This window comes from Bos indicus, chromosome 9, assembly GCF_029378745.1.
Source record: "Bos indicus isolate NIAB-ARS_2022 breed Sahiwal x Tharparkar chromosome 9, NIAB-ARS_B.indTharparkar_mat_pri_1.0, whole genome shotgun sequence".
Lineage (NCBI taxonomy): Eukaryota > Metazoa > Chordata > Mammalia > Artiodactyla > Bovidae > Bos > Bos indicus.
In genome coordinates this window covers 42,189,940-42,197,115 of record NC_091768.1, presented here as the reverse complement: position 1 = coordinate 42,197,115, position 7,176 = coordinate 42,189,940, and the positions used below count along the sequence as shown (strand labels likewise).

At 42.2% G+C, this 7,176-nt stretch overlaps 1 non-coding gene across 1 annotated transcript; it reads left to right on the top strand.

The window, feature by feature from the left end:
• Positions 1 to 3,407: 3,407 nt before the first annotated feature.
• On the top strand, positions 3,408 to 3,479 carry TRNAE-UUC (transfer RNA glutamic acid (anticodon UUC)). The gene has a single exon. It is a non-coding gene; the product is annotated as a tRNA-Glu (tRNA).
• Positions 3,480 to 7,176: the final 3,697 nt, after the last annotated feature.

The window sequence follows — 7,176 nt, the reverse complement described above, 5'->3', positions numbered from 1 at the left end:
AGATAAAGTGTGAAGAACCATATTGGTGAGTAAGACGTGCAAGGAGCAGTAGAAAGTGAATTGAGATGTTCTCAGCAAATCTCAGGGCACTGGTCCCACAGCCAGAAGCCAGTGATGGAAATCTGAGGTGCTGAAGACCATGGGCACTGTGGGCTCCTCCTGGGCAGCATCTCCAGCAAGAGTCTGGAGCAGAGATACTTGCATCTCTTGATTAAACTGACCTGGTAGATAGCATGTGTGGAAGTTCAGTCAGCCATCAATTCCTAGTCCACTGATTCCACTGAGAAAGAGAAGTTCCTCTTAAAGGAAAGCAAGATACTAAAAAATGTGTACAAGAATGTTCTTTTCTTTTTTTTTTAATTTTTTTTTTAAGAATGTTCTTTTCAACATTGTAGAGAATAGACACATTGCAGTAAATACAGATGGTGTTACAATAGTTAAAGTGAATGGACTAGAGCTGATGTATAACATGGGTAAATCTGGAATATGATGTTGGGAGTGGTGGTATGTGAATCCCAGAGGATACATGCAGATTGGTTTTTATATAAAGTTTTGCAACCTATAGAACAATACTCCACCATGTTTATAGATATACAAATGTATAGCATATGTTAAAAACAAACATGAGTATGGTATGATAGTGGTGTCCTTTGGGAATGGGTGGGATTGGTGAAGGGTACCAAGATGACCCTCCCTCAAATGTTTCTGAAATGGTCTATTTCGTAAGACAAAAGAGACTTGGGAACAAATATAAGATCAATGACAGGATTTGATAAAGAATAGCAATGGATTCAAGGCTGTTTATCCATGTAATAGTCAATTTTTACTTCAATAATGCTGAATTACTTCCAACAACAAACCTGTATTTCTTGTTCATGGGACTGCTGGGCTGGGCACCTGGCTACAGTTTGGGTGCAAATGGGATCCAGTGTTTCTTCATTCTGGACTAGCATCTTCTCTAGAGCAACTTATTTGTGTGGCAGAGTGTGAAAGTGCAAGGGGCTGAGCCAAACCATGCAAACATTTAAAGCTGCTGCTCCCATCACATGTATTCACTTTCCACAGGTCAAAGCCAAACACAAACACGTGGCCAAACCCAACCTCATGAGGGCCGGGAGTGTATGCTTCTCATGGAAGAGGAGGGAATCACTGACCTGTAATAAAAGCTATTACAGTCCTAATCTGCTTTAATCTATTTGAAATATTCTCAGCAAAGTTAAAAGGGAGTAAGTTTCCTGTGACATGCCACAAAATACTGATTTCCCAATGGAATTGCCTTTGTTTGGGGGCATCTCTGCCATTACAAAGAAGAATCAAACCTGGCTGTCATAAATCAACTATAGTTTAAAAACAGAACAAAACCCTCGCTTTCAATATTTGACAAAGCCCAGAATTAAAAATCCAGTAGCAATGTCTTTTGGGATTTTGGAATCTCTGCTGTATACAGCCTGGATACTTTAAGAACTGTTTGCTTGGATTTTAAGGCAGACATTCTCTAGGGTTGGTATTGTGGGGGAGGTGCCACAGTTGTCTTGGAATATACAAATTCCAGATATGCAATTTCAATATATGCAATTTGAATATACAAGCAAGAGAAGATGAACCCAGTCAAGTGATGACAGCAGTCAAAGAACAGTCTTCAGTGCTTCTCCTTTGACAACTTTTTTTTCTAAATCTAGGAGGGTCATCTTGCCTGGAAAATCCCATGGACAGAGGAGCCTGGTAGGCTGCAGTCCACGGGGTCACTACGAGTCGGACAAGACTAAGCGACTTCACTTTCACTTTTCACTTTCATGCATTGGAGGAGGAAATGGCAACCCACTCCAGTGTTCTTGCCTGGAGAATCCCAGGGATGGCAGAGCCTGGTGGGCTGCCGTCTATGGGGTCGCACAGAGTCGGACTCGACTGAAGCGACTTAGCAGCAGCAGCAGCAGCATCTTAAAGTAGTGTTTGCATACAATGACAATTACATATGGAGTCTCACATTTGTGTTTGAATTACTTTTAGTTGTTCTTTGACTCTGGAAAAGAGAGAGAACGGAGGATGTTTAGAAACTGAATTGAGATTCCCAGTTTACCACTTACAGTTCAAGGTTTCAGTACAATTTAGGGGCACAAGAACTGAACCCACTGGCTAGAGACCAGCATGGGGGTTGCTGTCTTTAATCATTTATATAAAAATAGAAAGCTTCTGTGGAGATTGTTTAGTAATGTAAGGAAATATCAAATCACTGTGTTCTGCACTTGTATCTAACATAGTGTTGTTTATATCTCAATTATATCTCAGTTTTCTAAAAAGAAAGGACATAAAATCACAGTATTCTAATAGGTTGTACAAGGAACAATATTCACATTGTTATAATGATACAAAAGCTAATTATTGGTCTAATTAAAAGTATGATAAAATTTTGGGGAAAAGAAGGAGGAGTGGTGGAGGTACTAAGTCTTCATCTCATAATATTTATAAATTAAAAATTGCTTTTTTCTTTTATTTATGAGATGATAGATATTAACTAAACTAAACCTATTGCAGTAATCATTTCATAGTATATGTAAATCAAACCATCATGCTGTGCAACTTAAACTTATACAGTGATGTATGTCAATTATTTCTAAATATAACTGGGGGAAAAACAAACAAGGTAGAGAGCAGGAAAAAAAAAAGGAAACTGTCTACTTTTCTGCAAGTTACTTGTGTATGTGTGGCTCTCTCTCCCGATGGTACATACGGTTCTACCTCATTCGTGTTACCATCTGCCTAGTACTTCATTGTATGCACTATAGTTTACCCAACAAATTCCTTATTGGTAGACTTAGGTTGCTTGCAGTTTTTTTTACTGCAATTAAACTACAAATTAAACTACAAAGTGCCATCCTTCTATGTACACTTCTGTGAACTTTTGGGGTTTTTCTGTAGGATAAATTCTTAGAAGTGGTATTTCTGGGTCAAAAAGATTGTATGCATTTTTAATTTTGATACATACAACCAAATGGCTCTCCAAAAGCGTTGCATCAATTTGCACTCCTGCCAAGAGGGTGTGAGAGAGCCCATTGCATTGCTCAGAATTTAAAAGTGCTTAATCAGACAGGCTTGATGAACACTTCAGAAGCTGTTAGAAAAATACAGAGAATGCATATGTTTCAATTATGAATATGCCTCTGCTACTGGACTGATGAAGTAGGTTTCACTTTGCACCCATGGTTAGAGTTTGGTTCCCTAAATTTTGCAGTCCAGGCCACTTATATGAACTTTTGACAGTACCCATATCATGATGAAGGCTGAGAGACATTGGATAAATGAAAATATAGAAAGGACTTGGCAGACACTTTCTGCTGCGAAGAAGCTGCTCTAAGACTTTCAAATCATTCATTTTACAATAACTTTTTATAATCGCTTATGGAGGGAGATCCCTGATGGTCTAGTGGTTAGGATTCTGGGTTTTCACTACAGTGGCCTAGGTTCAATCCCTGGTCAGGGAACTGAGATTGTGTAAAAAAAAAGAAAAAAAAAGATCATTTATGGAAACTGAAGAATAATAATAACTCTCTATGAGTAGTTCCAGTACCTTTATGACAATGGCTTATTATTTTTTTTAATGTAGTCTGTTTTTTAAATCACGATTTTAGATTTTTGAAGCTCATTTTGGAACATGAAGTGTTTTTTTTTTTCCTCTGAATACTTCTGACTTGCATATAAACCATTAGGGAGGGTGGTCAGAGTTTTCTGCCACTGCTGAGCTGGGCTTGTCAGCAATGTGCAGAGGGCCTTCTCTCCAATGGAGAAACCAGGATGTTGTCACATAGCCTGGGCATCTTTCTGATGTACCGAAGTGTTGCAATGTTCTGCTGGGAAACTGTGAGTAGGGTCAAGTATTGAGGAAGCCAAAGTCATAGGTTTGATCCTCAAGGAGTCAGGCTTTGTCTGTGGCCCTAGTATCTCTAAAGTCCTTCAGTGGTTATGTCCCAGGATGCTGAGCAAGTGGCAGTGGAGGCCTGGGGTCCTCCACTGTGAAGGCTGGAGAACAACTCCCAGCTCTTGTCCCACAGGTGTTATCCAGGGTATCTTCACACTGACCCAGCCATGAGCCTGGTGGAAGCAGGGCTGGCCAGGGTGAGGAGACTTGGGTTCTAGTTACGACCAATGTGATCTCGGGCAAGTCAGTTAACCTCTCTGCACATCAGTGTTTTCATCTGTGCAAAGGAGCACTAGACTTAATGATACCTAATTTCCCTTCCTCTTTGGGGGCACCAACTAATGAGATTGATTGGATTTCCAAAGGTGCTCAACCTTGACTACTTGCTCACCAAATCCTTTCATTTGGACAAGTAGTTTTCAATCTTGGCTGCTCATAGAATCACTTTGGTAGCTTTTAAATGCCCAGGGCCTAGGCTGCATCCACACCAGAGCAAGTACACCGGAATCTCTGAGGCGGGGTCCAGGTATTTGAAAACTCCCCAATGATTCCTGTGTGGAGCTAAGGATGAAAAGCCCTGATGTGGTCTTTGGTTGGGAGACCTGAGGCTGGAGTCACGTTCAGGCTCCCGGATCATCTGTGTCCCTCGTTCCTCATGCCTGGTTGCGCTCCCCCTACACACTGGTGACCTTTAAAAAAGTTAATTCTTTCCCCTTTATCCCTGCTCTGGCCTGTCATTGAACTCACCCAGCTGATTGTGGTGCTTATGATTGAGAACCTCTTCTGACCGCTTCCCTTTCCCCAGAAATTAACGTGATCATTAAGGCTTATAATTTCACTCACCAGTGCTATCAATCAAGGGGCTGTGAAACAGAGTTAAGAGTGCTTTTGTAATTGGCAGCAGCCTGTGATTCGGAGCAGGGCATCCAGGGGCGGTGAGCAGGCTGGAGGAGGGGAGAGCTGGTGTTCAGGGAAGGGCTATGCCTCCTTGAACTGACTCCTTCAGCTCTTTGTGACCAGCTCCCCAGGGGTCAGTAAGCTCCCAGCGTCATCTGCCCTGAATATCAAAGGGAGGAAACCAGTTCTTTGCTAGCAGTGCTTCAGGCTACCCCTTGCCTACCCCAGGCTCTCTGCAGTTGAAAGGAAGGTCTCTTCAGGTTCTGAAGAGAGGAATAGGAAAGATCAGTGGATTCTTTATACACTGGGCAACTTGAGTCTTGTCAGGGAGGAGCAGTCGGTCAGGATTATCTGTAGTTCAGAAGTGAGGTTAAGGCTGTCAAGCCTGAGGGACTGACACATTCCTCCTCTGTAAAACCCTTGCTTAGAGATACCTTTTGTGTGTGCTTGGTCACTCAGTCGTATCTGACTCTTTGCAACCCTATGGACTGTAGCCCACCAAGCTCCTCTGTCCATGGGATTCTCCAAGCAAGAATACTAGAGTGGGTTGCCTCCAGGGATCTTCCCAATCCAGGGATTGAACCCACGCCTCCTGCTTACCCGGGCCTCCGGGTAAAGGTGGATTCTTTACCACTGTGCCACCTGGGAAGCCTTAGAGATACCTTGGAACCCCATAAGTAGCAGCCGAGCATGGAGCAGTCATACTCTGTGCCCCATCACCCCACCCAGATTGCCTCCAGGCTTCCTCCTGCATACTGGGAGCTGGTGATCAGGGTGGCCCTGAGACTCTTTTCCCTCTTGGGAGGATTAGGGGGCTGATTCAGTTTCTGCTACACACAGTGTCTAGTGGAATATCTCATACATACATGTAGGTGGGCCAGAGGTGAAGGAGTAGTAATTTTTGAATTAAATATAACATTAAAAGTAACTTTCATTTGATAGTAATACAAGAAATTTGGAGGGGAAAATTATCTATAATTCCACCTCCCTTACACCATTTTTATTTTTACCTTTTTTTTTCTAGTTCTTACATATACACCTATATATTTTAACATAATCAGTGAACATATTTTCCATTCTGACACTACTCTTAACATTCTATCAATTGCATTCTTAGAGTATCTGTGAAACTTCAGAATTCCTTTTGGTGCTTGCATAATAATTCTGATACTTGGAGTATGCCATAGTTTTCCTCTTTCACTGTTTTGGATAATTATTAACCCAAATGTTTAATAAAATAAATTTATATTATATGGAACGACATGGAAATATTGTTAAAATGTTTAACATTACCCATGGAAAATGTTAAAATGTAGTTTCCTGGTTCCCACTTCTTGAGATTGGGATTCAGCAAGTGTGAGGTGGGGCCTGGGCATCTGCATTTTGACAGTCCTGACGCAGGTGGTCCCAGCACCATAGGCTTAGGCAGGTGCTGCATCTGCCTAAAATAGTCAGATCACACCGCTGCTCTGAACCCAGAAGCTCCCCAGATTCTACAACTGAATTTTGCAGTCCACATAAAAGACCAGTCCCCTGCTTCGGAATGTGTCTACTGAGTTAGTGTGTTTATCAGGATACTTTTCTTCTCACTCATCTCCCAGGGCTCCTTCCAAGTGCTGCCCTCTCGGCAGTACTGGGACCCCAAGGCTCAATGTGCTTGCATGCTCCCAGGAAGGGAAGAAAGTCTGGCCAGTGGTGTCATATTTCTGCATAAGAACTAGAGCTCTAGTTTGGTGGTTGCCTAGTGGTTCGGATTCTGGGCTGTCACTGCCATGGCCCAGATTCAGAGCCTGATTAGGGAACTGACATCCTGTAAGCTGCATAGTGTGGTCAAAACAAAACGAACAGCAAAACAGAGATCAAGGATGGAAAACACATTTTCTTTAAAAAAAAAAAAAAAAAAGTTATTGATTTGGCTGCATTGAGTCTTAGCTGCGGCACCTGGGTTGGCCCAAAACACGTGGGAACTTAGCTCCCTGAACAGGGATTGAACCTGCATCCCATTGGAAGGTGGACTCTTGCCATCAGGGAAGTCCCAACACATTTTCTCAACAAATTCTTAGAAATCATGACTGCTCCCTTAAAGAACTGTTTTTTCCTTTGTTTGGTCTTTTAAGCAATACTGACACATGCACAACATGATTGAATTTTAAAATGTTATGTTGAACAAAAGAATCCAGACAAAAGAGCGCTGGCCCAAGGATACAGAGCTGGGATTTGAAGCCAAGTCTGAGTGACTTTAAAGCTTATCCCCTTTCTACTAGTCCTCAGCTCACCTCTTGGTTTTTAGCCTGGGCTCTGGGTCTGCTGTTAGGGGAGGCCTTGGCCAAGTCCCTTCCTGCATCTGAGAAATGAGAGGCTTGGAT